Source organism: Elephas maximus, chromosome X, assembly GCF_024166365.1.
Source record: "Elephas maximus indicus isolate mEleMax1 chromosome X, mEleMax1 primary haplotype, whole genome shotgun sequence".
NCBI lineage: Eukaryota > Metazoa > Chordata > Mammalia > Proboscidea > Elephantidae > Elephas > Elephas maximus.
Window position 1 is genome coordinate 94,209,855 of NC_064846.1, and position 13,167 is coordinate 94,223,021.

Below are 13,167 nucleotides of genomic sequence, written 5' to 3' on the forward strand. Positions count from 1 at the left end.
TCCTCCAATCCTGATGCCCCTTTCTTCCTCATATAGTCCAGCTTCTCATATTATTTGCTCAGCATACAGATTGAATAGGTATGGTGAAAGAATACAACCCTGGCTCACACCTTTCCTCACTTAAGACTAATCAGTATCCCCTTGTTCTGTGTGAACAACTGCCTCTTGATCTATGTAAAGGTTCCTCATGAGCACAATTAAGTGTTCTGGAATTCCCATTCTTCGCAATGTTATCCATAGTTTGTTATGATCCATACAGTCGAATGCCTTTACATAGTCAACAAAACACAGGTAAACATCCTTCTGGTATTCTCTGCTTTCAGCCAGGATCCATCTGACATCAGCAATGATATCCCTGGTTCCACGTCCTCTAATGAAACAAGCCTGAATTTCTGGCAGTTCCTTGTTGATATACTGCTGCAGCAGTTTTTGAATGATCTTCAGAAAAATTTTGCTTGGGTGTGATATTAATGATATTGTTCTATAATTTCCACATTCGGTTGGATCACCTCTCTTGGGAATAGGCATAAATATGGATCTCTTCCAGTCAGTTGGCCAGGAAGCTGTCTTCCATATTTCTTGGCATAGACGAGTGAGCACCTCCAGCGCTGCATCCGTTTATTGAAACATCTCAATTGATATTCCATCAATTCCTGGAGCCTTGTTTTTCGCCAATGCCTTCAGAGCAGCTTGGACTTCTTCCTTCAGTACCATTGGTTCCTGATCATATGCTACCTCTTGAGATGGTTGGACATCCACTAATTCTTTTTGGTATAATGATTCTGTGTATTCCTTCCATCGTCTTTTGATGCTTCCTGCATCATGTAATATTTTCCCCCATAGAATCCTTCACTATTGCAACTCGAGGCTTGAATTTTTTCTTCAGTTCTTTCAGCTTGAGAAACACCGAGTGTGTTCTTCCCTTTTGGTTTTCCATCTCCAGCTCTTTGCACATGTCATTATAATACTTTACTTTGTCTTCTCGAGCCACTCTTTGAAATCTTCTGTTCAGTTCTTTTACTTCATCCTTTCTTCCTTTTGCTTTAGCTGCTCCATGTTCGAGAGCAAGTTTCAGAGTCTCCTCTGACATCCATCTTGGTCTTTTCTTTCTTTTCAGTGACCTCTTGCTTTCGTCATGGATGATGTCCTTGATGTCATTCCACAACTCCTCTGGTCTTCGGTCACTAGTGTTCAATGTGTCAAATCTATTCTTCAGATGGTCTCTAAATTCAGGTGGGATATACTCAAGGTCATATTTTGGCTCTTGTGGTCTTGCCCTGATTTTCTTCAGTTTCAGCTTGAACTTGCATATGAGCAGTTGATGGTCTGTTCCACAATCAGCCTCTGGCCTTGTTCTGACTGGTGATATTGAGCTTTTCCATTGTCCCCTTCCACGGATGTAGTCAATTTGAATTCTGTGTGTTCCATCTGGTGAGGTCCATGTGTATAGTCGCCATTTATGTTGGTGAAAGAAGGTATTTGCAATGAAGAAGTCGTTGGTCTTGCAAAATTTTATCATTCAATCTCCAGCATTGTTTCTGTCACCACGACCATATTTTCCAACTACTGATTCTTCTTCTTTGTTTCCAACTTTCGCATTCCAATCGCCAGTAATTATCAATGCATCTTGATTGCATGTTCGATCAATTTCAGACTGTAGCAGCTGATAAAAATCTTCTATTTCTTCATCTTCAGCCCTAGTGGTTGGTGCGTAAATTTGAATAATAGTAGTATTAACTGGTCTTCCTTGTAGGCGTATGGATATTATCCTATCACTGACAGCGTTGTACTTCAGGATAGATCTTGAAACGTTCTTTTTGACAATGAATGCAACACCATCCTCAAGTTGTCACTCCCAGCATAGTAGACTATAAAGATCATCCAATTCAAAATGGCCAATACCAGTCCGTTTCAGCTCACTAATGCCTAGGATATCAATGTTTATGCGTTCCATTTCATTTCTGACATTTTCCAATTTTCCTAGATTCATACTTCATACATTCTAGGTTCCGGTTATTAATGGATGTTTGCAGCTCTTTCTTCTCATTTTGAGTTGTGCCACATCAGCAAATGAAGGTCCCAAAAGCTTTACTCCATCCATGTCATTAAGGCTCACTCTACTTTGAGGAGGCAGCTCTTCCCCAGTCATCTTTTGAGTGCCTTCCAACCAGGGGGCTCATCTTCCAGCACTATATCAGACAGTGTTCCGCTGCTATTCATAAGGTTTTCACTGGCTAATGCTTTCCAGAAGTAGACTGCCAGGTCCTTCTTCCTAGTGTGTCTTAGTCTGGAAGCTCAGCTGAAACCTGTCCTCCATGGGTGACCTTGCTGGTATCTGAATTCCGATGGCATAGCTTCCAGCACTACAGCAACAGGCAAGCCCCAACAGTATGGCAAACTGACAGACACGATCATAGGAATTGGAAGTATTTAACTTGGAGGAGAGAGCTTTATGAAAGGGAGAGAGGTTTTGTGGTCTGTTTTCAGATTTCTTATGAAGTCGGGGACAGTCGATTTTGCTGCTTTTGAAGGCAGTTTTAATTATAATGGAGAAGCAGATTTAAGAATTGTACAAAGATGAAAGGGCTCCTGGAAGTGATACCTAGAGGTTTGTATGGTCACTTGGGAGAGAATTTGAGAATCTCTTTGCATAGAATGAGAGATTAGACCACAACATGCACTTGAAGATCTCATTTATTCCTGAGATTCTAAGAGGGTTTCAATCAGGGAAAGTGAAAATGATTTTTACTATGTGCCTGTTTCACATGTTCCCATTTAATCTTCACCATAACCCTGTGATTCATCCCAGAAATGTAGAGTAAGTTTGCTAAGGTAACTCATATAATAAATGGCAGAGCATACTTCATTTAACTCTTCTCTTATAGCTTAATGTCCAAAAATAATTCCTTAAATTAATATAGCATTTTATAGTTTTGTAGAAGCCTTTCATAAACATGTTTATTTGACCTTTGTAACAACCTGATGAAATAGGAAGAACAGATACCATCAATGTGTCTCTTTCATTGGTGTAAAACATAGGCTCAGAAACTCTTTGGATCTATGGAATATCCAGAGTAAAAGGGATATGGGAAATAATTCAATACAACCTTCTTATTTTACGGTTGGAGAAACAGCTAGAGTTAGAGACATGTATTTATTTTATTTTTGTGGGTGGATAAAGGGAGAAGATTGGACTAGATGATCTCATGATGTGCTTGGTGAGGGGATGCTTTAATCTACTCCCAGTATAAGCTTGTTTGATACCAGCTTACAATATCTTTCCAAATGAAATTAAATGGCCTTTTAAGAAGCATTGATTGAAGGCACTATGGCTTTAAGGAGGAAATTTAAAGCTTTAGGTAGCAGGTGGTGGAAGATACTTTGGTCATGAGATCCTTCTTTTTGTTGTTGGCCTTTTGGACCTCCAAGCCCAAGGTTCAACTGGGAAGAGGGCCACTGGAGAATGGGTTATGTTGTAAGTTTGCAATCAAAGCAATAAGGGTGGGAGTGAGGCCTCAGCACTTGCCACAACTCTGGGAGCCATGATTCACTCAGAGGTCTGTAACATGTAGAGCTAAGGGTCAGAGTAATGGCTTCTCTTGAGATTATGCCAAAAATTTTTGATTTTTTAGAATCTCAAGAATGGAAGGACCTTGGGAGTCTACTATCCGAAACAGGCCTCTAGGTTATTTCAATCTGACCTCAATTCAAGTCCTTTTATAATATCCCCAACAAATGATCTTTTAGCCACTGATTAAATTCAGTGATGAGGAACTCCTTCCTGAATCAGCTCATTTCTTCTTTTGGCATCTCTTTGCAATATGGAGCTGAAATGCATTTCTCTACAGCTTCATCTCATTCAGCATATATGTATTATGTCCCTACTCAAGAATATTACTTTATTGTTTTCTCTCCTGCATCTTCAGCTTCTCCTCTCTGCTGCCTCTTGAGCTGCCAGACATTGTGCTGGGTGATGGGGATGTGGAGACGAAATAGACACAGTCCCTGCCCTCAAGGAGTTCCCAGTCTAGTGAGAGAGATCGACATGTACACAGATAATTACAACAGTATGGTATGCTCTACAGTAGAGGTATGTACAAGGCTCTGTGGGGGTTCAGAAGAGAAATCATTTGACTGGGTCTGGAGATGTCAGAGGTCAGAGGAACTGATTCTTTAGTTGAGTGTTAAAAGAACCAAAGGTTAACCAGGCAGAAACAGAGGGAAGAACCTTCATGTACAAAGGCATGAACATTGGAAATAGAATGATGTGTTGGGGGCACTATGAATAGTATAAATGAGGCTGGAAATATTGATCAGATATATACAAAGATACTTATATAATATGCCATGGAATTTGGATTTCATTATGAGGGTGAAGGGGAGACTTTACAGAGTTTTAAGAAGTTTAAGAGTTTTGAAGGTCACTCTGGCAGTAGTGTGGAGTATGTTCTGGAAGGCTCACAAATCTGAACAGGAAGATCAGTTGTAATGATTAAGATGAGAAATGATCTAAGGCAGAAGGAGTGGGAGTGGACAAAAAGGAACGTATTTAAGAGGTTATAAAATTGTAGACATAATAGAACTTAGGGGAAATTTAGGGTGATGGAGAAGGAAAAGTGAAAGCTTTCTGACTTTGGCAAATGTGTATCCCCCTACTTCCACCACTGGCCTTGATAAAAGATCCTCTCATGTTCTTTAGATGGATGCAAGTGATGGTTGATATGTTAATTGTTTCTTTGGACCAGGGCTTGGATGCACAGGTTTTGCAAGACTTTTTCTTAGGGAGAGCCATATGAGAAACATTAGTTCTCAGGAAGCCGCCTGAACAGCAGTAGGCCTATTATAGTGTTCTTAAGTTCAGGTTCCTAAGTTCCTGTTCCTTTTCATCAGTAGCATCCCTACTCTCCCTGCTACATGTCTCCCAAGGTTGTTTTACCAAAAGTGGAAGCTTACTTTTCAGTGGCTCTTTTTATACCTAAGATCTACTCAGAAAAGAGAAAACCTTAGTTGTTATTGGCTCAATTATTTTATTTTGCTTAAGGATTTGAAGATGTTTATGAGTACACATCCAAGCAAAAAAATACATTCAATGATTAAAAATCTAAACATATCCAGTATTTTTTTCTTCTCAAAGCAATGTTTTTTGGGAAATTCTCCATATAAGACTCAGAATATTGACCCTGGGGATTCACAGAATGAGCTTTCTGTGACTAGAATGAAAAGTAGGGATATTATATTTAAGTAGAACAGAGTTTTTCAGAGGGCCTTTTACAAATGGCCAACCTTGAGAATAACAGGAGGAGGTAAGGCTAGGGGAGGGAGCCCTGAGCAGGACAACAAAGCAGTACAGTGAGCGTGTGGGCCTTGGGACTAGACAGCCCTAGGATCAAAACTTTGTTCTGACACAAGCAATGTGGTCTTGAGCTTGGTTTTTCACCTCTCTAGGACTTTGTTTTCTCTTATGTAAGATAAAGATAATAATAGTGTGTGTTTGCAACAATTTCGGTGGGGGAAGGTAAGGATTTAATAAGACTATGTTAATTGTTTAGAACAGGCCTAGAATATGCCAAATGATAAATAAACTATTGTTGCTGCTGATAATGGTGTTGACCACGACAAGGATTAAAAGAATGTAGTTGACTAGAGATGCTTATATTTTGAGTAGTAACTGAGGATGTTGGGGTTAAGAAAGAAAGAAAAACTGACCTCAAGGTTTTCAATGGTATGCTAGTGTGAAATCATTTCTCTGCCTTTTTTTTCTTTGCCATTTAGGGTGGGAAACCAGATGGAGCCTTTAGTCCCTGCCTTGACCACTAATCTATTGCTTTTGCTCCTATTTCCAAATAAGAGACTGTTGAACAGTTGTTGTATTAAGCCTGAATGAAGGTTACCATAAAAACACAGAAAAAATACTTCAGAGTTGGTCAAAGCTGAATTTGAAACCTGCTTACTAGCTGTATGATCTAAGCATGTTACTTAACCTCATTAAACCTCAGTTTCTTCATCTGTAATATAATAATTAGTTTGCATGGTTTCCATGAGGATATTTGTAAAGTGTATGTTATAGACACTCTATAAATCACAGCTATTATTATTATTGTTAGTTCTTGGGACACTCACCATGTGACAGAAACAACAACATGCCCTGGTGACTGGGAGGACTCAGGCTTCTCTTCATGGATCCAGCAGCAACCTGGAAGGGTGCTTCTCCGAAGAAATCCTGCTCGGATGAATATAATACAACCTGCTAAGTGTCCTAGCACTTATCAGGTTGTATTATCATTGTCCGTGTCTATGGCTCTCGTCTACCAGACTCTAAGTTCCTTAAGGGCAAGGACAGTGCCTTATTCATCTTTGTATTCCCAGTGCCTAACCAGTGCACATTGTAGGCCTCATTAAATGTTTGTTGAATGAAAAAATGAATCATCAACAGACATTAATTGGGCGCCTGCTCTGTGATCTCCAAGGGCTCAGCTTGTCCCCGCCTGTTGCCTACAACGTCCAAGCTCTCTTCAAAGTGCTTACTCCTGAAGCTTACTCCTATTTTCTAATTCTTTTTCCTGGGGACTTTTCTGTCTAGTACAAGGATAGCAGATAGACTTCATCTCAAGTGCCATCTCCAATTGATTAAGAGTGCCTGCCTGGAATATATGTTAAAATGGATTCTGAAGCCAGGTCCCAGCTCAGTGTGAAAGAGGGTTATAACTGATTAGTGTTGTCTGTTGAGGGTGGGAGAAGGGGAGTAGCAGCACATGTGCCACATATATGTCATATTTAATATTGTGTCTTCCATGAAATACTCCATTTCTATACCTGCATTTTAGTCTTGGCTACTTGCAGATGTTGCATGGTGCTTGCATCTTCTAAAACTGCTGCCAGTTGCTCCTTGGGTATGACCAGAGCTCCTTGGGTATGACCAGAGTGATCATTGACTGATCAGAAACCGCATCCTCACAGTCAGGGGCTTGCTCCAGTGGCTGGTACTCACAGTCTTCCCCTGTCAACTTTACCCCAGCTATACCCCTACCTGCATTTTACAGGTAGGCCTCTGCTTTCCTGATCACCACTCACCAGGCTCATATTTCCTTACTCTTATTTAGTGTGCTTAGTCATTACTGCTCCATGAGGCACCCTCTTTCTGTTTACAGATATGCCAACTAGAATATAGGTTAAACCACTCCTTCAAAGCCCCATAGTTAATTATATAAACTCCCTTTTTAATATGGGAGAAAATTGAGTGTGTTTTCAGACCATGGGCAGGAGGAACTAAGAAGAAAATCATTGTAGATATAGGAGAGAGGGATGATAACAGATGGAATGAGATTCTAAGAGATGATGCAAGTGAGGATGGGAGAGTGAAACTTATGGCTGTAGGACATGGGGATAAAAAAGCTACCTCTTTACTAGAGCATAGAGATAGGGATAGGATTAAGGAAGGGAACTTGTCAAGGGTGGTGTAGATTTGAAATTGCAGAGGTGGATGATGGAGAGGAAGCTGACCAGGGTCAAAAAACAAGACAAAACAGTTTGCTGGAACAGGATGACCGGGGCGGGGGGGGGGAGTTGGGTATGAACCAGTCTGTAAGGAATATCTAGGCAAAAAGGCTGGCTGGAGTGGGGACATTACCAGGAGAGCTTATGGTATTAAAGTGAGAAATTAGTTTGAAACTGGATTAGAAATCGTCAGAAAATATAGTCTTAGACCATTGCCACAAATACCATTTGGGTACCCAGAGCTAACCTTGATTGATTGAGGGGTGGACAGCAAGAGAGGAATTACACAGAAATGGACTTGAGGATCTGGGCTGGGTAGGGAAGGAAGTAAGGTCAGGAGGGAGATCAAGATGTGAAATCAAGATGGGTTTCAGATAATTGGAAAACTGGAATGATAGGAGCTGTTGATCAGAGAGTATGTTTTGGAATGTCACAATTCCAGAAATATAGTGGTCAAGAACCTATGAAGCTAGGATGCCAGATGATCATTTACATGGATATTGAAGTAACCCAGAATTATAGCAGAAGCTAGGCTGAGAACAAACACTGTGGGGCATGTATAAAAGGCTTCAGTAACTGTGAGGAATAAAGATTGGCACATAACAACTGTGCAAATGTAACAGAGGAGGGGCTGTAGTTGGATAGTAGTATGAGCCTCAGAAAAGTGGTGTGGTTGTTATAAGATGCAAAAGGAATGGTTTGCACATTGCACTGAGGTATTGGTTGGCAGAATGCCCAGGTAAAATGACCCTCCACCTCTTTTCCTGAGTGCTTGCTCTATACCTGGCACCTTGCTATGTGCTATACATTTACTCCTTCCTAGCCTGTCACATTTCAGGTGTGGGAGAATGAGCAACAATCCTTGGTGAGGACAGCTAAGGGAGTTGCTAGCCCTTAGAACAGTGGGCTGGACTGCTATGGTCATCTCCTAACTCCTTTGAAAGAGCAGTGGGCTGGTCAGCTTGAAATGGCATGAAAGGATTTCCTTTGAATCAAAATTTTTTATATGGTACAAGCTTTTGTTGGCTGTGTTCTATAATGTACTTTGGCTTCTAAGTCTCTGACTTGAGGAGTGAGTTAGTATTGCCCTTAAAAGAAACTAGGCACAGTACTTTAAAAACACACATGTTGATTAACTAGAACAAGACATAGCCCTATTAATTATTTAATTCAGCTTTTAGGATAAAGATCACAAAAGAAAGCTCGTATCAATCAGTAAATAACAAAACCACTTTGTCAAAGTCATTCTAGAGTCAGGACACATCCAATTTAGCAGCCCATTTTTTTTTTTTTTGTAGATGTTCTCCTTACAGTTGGGGAGGAGGGTTGGAAATTGATGCAGAGAGATTGCCTTGAGTGTAGGAGGGTAAAGCTTAGGACAGGAGAGTGTTTCTGAACCCTCTGACATTGCATGCAGATATTTTTCTTGTAAGTACATTTTCTTGAAGAGAGCATTTGTGGTTTCATTATATTCTTCAAACGAGTCAATATTCCAACAAAAGTTTAAGAACCACTGTGTTAGAGTTACTGGGCCCTCACACAGTCCATGCCCTCCTGTGGGGGCTGGTTTATATTTATTCCCCAGCAGGAGAAGCTAATAGAAGACTTCACGTGAGGGGGAAAAAAAGGAAGAAGCGGCAGAGGATGACTACAGCCTCTCTTCATCTCAGCTTCACAAGGCATCACTCAACAAAAAGAACACAGTTTGCTTTTTCAACTGCATGTTTAGCCCTCTTTCCTCATTTCTCTTTTTCGAAGTTGTAGTATACTCAGGTATGTGTGTATATGAACTATTATTTCCCTTGAAAAACACCCCATGCTCACAAAAAGATAAATCCCCAAAATATGGCATAATACATGCCTTGTTAGGCCTTGAAGAGTTAAAAATTGCTGAATCCCCAGTGCTGGAATGTAGGCCAGCAGAGAGGCTTGGGTTTCAACAACAAAAGAAGGAGAGCAGCCAACTGATTTGAAAGTAATTCCAATCCCTGAGCTCACCATCTTTGTTTTTCCTTCAGCCCCCTGACTAAGATAGACATTGCTGAGCAAAGCAAATAAAAGCCATATCTTTCTCCTTCCACAGACACTTTTTTGGCTCATGTCTATGACATTGAGAGTCACCTTCTTTTCTCATTATTTCCTTCTTCACAGCTTTTAAGACCCAAACAGGGATGAATGCTCAGGTTGGGGTTGAATCTGTTATACTTACCTCTGCAGTTGGGGAATACTTATGCTGATCAGCCTAATGCCCACTCCCCAGTTGATCCCAAAGCAGCCACTGGGGAGCTGTAGCCAAGGCCAACAATTCTAGGGACTCCAGCTCAAGGATCTAATCCTGGTATCTCAACTGATCAAGAAATACTAGTAGGAGGGCTTGCCCCATCCAAGCCTCCCATTTTCTTCTGATTTGGTCATTGTAAATGAGGACTTGGCTTCGGAGATATGTAATATAAGCACAGAGAGTTTATGGCTTAGTAGTAAACAGTATCAAGAGTCCTGGTTAGTTTTCTTTTATGTCTCTTGGGAATGGGCAGGATAGGGCATGGCGGAAGTGGAAAGCCTTAGGCCTTTCAAATACATTCTTAACGAATCCTCAGGATATCCCTGGTCACAGCTTCTGATGCCTTACTCTGGGTCTTGCCTCCCTTTCTTCCTCAGTGTCCTTCTACTGCCTTCCTAGCTCTCACTAACCTCTTTCCATTTCCTATCCTACCCTGATGAGTTTCAACAGATATCCTTTCCTTCCTCTCCCCCTAGGCCACCTACTTGCAACACCTCCCATCTGGAATGAGCTTCATTGTGAATGAGTGAAGAAAACCTTAGTGAATGTTGTTGGGAGTGACACCCAGGTTGCCCTCTGGAGAGGAAGGCAAAGGCAGGCTATGAAATCCCATACTGGAGTAACATAGTTGCTTGACATTTTGAGTTCATATTGGACTAGTTTACTTCAGTCTCTTTGGATAGAAACCTACATGAATGAAGGAAGCAAATCTGACATCTCTCTGATGCTTGTGAGGAGAAGAGAAGTGAGAGAGGGAAGCCATAAAATCCTTTACTAGAATGTAGTCAGAACTGAGCCTTACTTCATAAATCCTTAACTCTTTTTAGTGTATTGGACATAAGTTGTACTGCACTGCATCCCTCGGTACTTGTGCGAGTCACCACCAGCCACTGTTCTCAGGTAGGGCTGACTTTGTGGAGGTATCTGTTGGCCCGAATTGAGAAACAATTCAAAACAGGGTTGGCAACTTAGAAAAACGCACTGGTATAGTGACAGGATGTTAAAGGGATCAAGGCAAAAGGAGATAGCACAAATGGTACTGAAGAGCCCATTTAAAAAGTAAAGAAATGATGGATTGGACAGGACAGTGGGCAGAATGGCTCCCAAATGAAAAACAAACCTGTTGCCATCAAGTCGATTCTGACTTGTAGCAACCCTACAGGACAGAGTAGAACTGCCCCATAGGGTTTCCAAAGAGTGGCTGGTGGATTCGAACTGTCGACCTTTTAGTTAGCAGCCAAACACTTAACCACTGTGCCACTGGGGCTCCAGAATGGCTCCAGGCATCACCGAAAACCACATCTGGCATAAAGAAATGGTACGATAAAAGGTCAATCCTCGGACCTATTATTTGTCATTCTCCAGGGCATGCGGGAATATCTAAAATCAAAACAAGAGCTGCTTTGAGGAAGGGCTTTGAAAGATTCTTTTATGGAAGAGATTTAGAAGAAGGGAAACTCCTACTTACATAAGGTGAGCATTTTAGCTTTTAAAGGCATCTCTCCTAATGTCATGGAGATTGACACCACTTTCAGCATCTGACTGACTACGCCAGTTTAATTTAGAGGTTTCATGCTCTTGGACAGATGCTCCCACTCACTCTCACTTTGGCAGGTGTTTATCTGCAGAGATTGCAGTACCTGAGGAAGCAAGAGGACAAGCACACAGTGGACAACAGTGTGGCCTTTTGAGTGAAGACAACAACTGAAAAGATCATGGATTTGGCTGGGTTTGTTTGCTGTTGTTTTTAATAAAAATGCTTTTCTCAATGATAAAAGTAACAGACGATCATTGTTAAAAAAAAAACATAAGAAGATAAGCTTAAATTAAAAAGTAAAGAACACTTATAATTTTATAACCCAGAAGACAATATCTAGTAACATTTGAGTGTATGTCTTGATAAAAAACACATTTTTAAAACAATTGACATCATACTGTATGTATAGCTTATTCTAAATCTTTTTTTCTCTTGAAATAGCATGAGCATATTTCCGCATCATTAATATTCTTTTGAAAACATAGTTTTAAGAGCGACATAATATTATTTCATATGGACCTAACAAAATTTTATTAGGTGATCTCATGTTGGACATTTTGGAAATTACCAACTTTGTCTATAAAATTAAAATGTAATGAACTTCATTGTATATTAATCTTTGTGTGCATCTATATTTCTTTCGAAATAATTCCTTGAATTGAAATTACTGGGTCAAATGATGGAGCAATTCCAGTGCACCTAAAAGGTATTGCTGAATTCTCATAAGTACAGTTGTACAAATTACATTCCCATCAGTAGTGTATGAATGTGAATATTGCTCCACATAATCACTGCATGGCCTTTCTCTCTCTCTCTCTGTAAATCTTTGCAAATTTGATAAGTAAAAAAATCCTAAATTTTCATTCTTTTTAATTTACATACAATAAAATTCACTATGGCATATAGTTCTATGGATTTTGACACATGCATAGAGTCATGTATCTACCATCCTAGTACAATACAGATCAGTTCGACCACCCCGGTAATTTCTCTGGGCAGTCCTTTTTGTAGTCTACCCCTTACCCCATGCCCAGACCCTACAAATCACTGGCTTGTTCTTCATCTCTATGGTTTTGACTTTTTCAGAATGTCATGTGAATGGAATTATAAGTACCCTTCGTGGTCTGACTTCTTTCACTTAGCAAAATGTGTTTAAGATTCTTCCATATTGTTACAAGAATCAATAGTTCATTTCTATTTATTGTTAAGTAGTATTTCATTGTGTGAATGTACCATTTGTTGGTTGATGGAAATGTGAGATGTTTTCGGTTTTTGCAGTTATGAGTAAAATTGTTATAAACCTTCATATACAAGTTTTTGTGTGAACATAATTTTTTATTTCTCAAGGGTAAATGCTGGAGAGTATAACTGCCTACTAAACTGCTTTTTAAAGTTTCTGTACCATTTTTCAGTCCCACCATAAATATATGAGTGTTCTGGTTGCTCCACGTCTTCACCAGCACTTTATATCTCTAATATGCCATTTTGACAGTTGTGTAGTGATATGTCATTGTGGTTTTCATTTCATTTCTCTGTTGACTAATGTGTTGAGCAACTTTGCATATACTTATTTATCATCTGAATATCTTCTTTGGTGAAGTGTCTGTTTAAATCTTTTGTCCTATTTTTCCTTTTCTTATTGTTGAATTTTTAGATTTCTTTATACATTCTGGATACAAGTCCTTTGCCAGTTATGTTATTTGTAAATGATTTCTCCCAATCTGTGGAGCGGCTTTCCTTTCTTTTAACAGTGCTTTTTGCAGAGCAAAATTTTTAATTTTGCTTTCAAAATTTTTCTCTTAAAGATTGTCCTTTGGGTGTTGTATGTGAGAACTCTGTGTAACCCTATGTGACA

The 13,167-nt window shown here is 39.9% G+C and overlaps 2 long non-coding RNA genes across 4 annotated transcripts in view; both read left to right on the top strand.

Annotated features, from left to right (window-relative positions):
- Positions 1-7,536, top strand: part of LOC126069694 (uncharacterized) — a 173,318-nt gene extending 165,782 nt beyond the window's left edge. For all 3 annotated transcript variants that reach the window (XR_007516006.1, XR_007516008.1, XR_007516007.1), the window contains one exon: positions 3,927-7,536. This is a non-coding gene — a long non-coding RNA (uncharacterized LOC126069694). The remainder of the gene's footprint in view (positions 1-3,926) is intronic.
- A 55-nt stretch (positions 7,537-7,591) lies between these two features.
- Positions 7,592-11,632, top strand: LOC126069696 (uncharacterized). The gene is made up of 3 exons (XR_007516010.1): positions 7,592-9,267; positions 11,141-11,248; positions 11,390-11,632. It is a non-coding gene; the product is annotated as an uncharacterized LOC126069696 (long non-coding RNA).
- Positions 11,633-13,167: the final 1,535 nt, after the last annotated feature.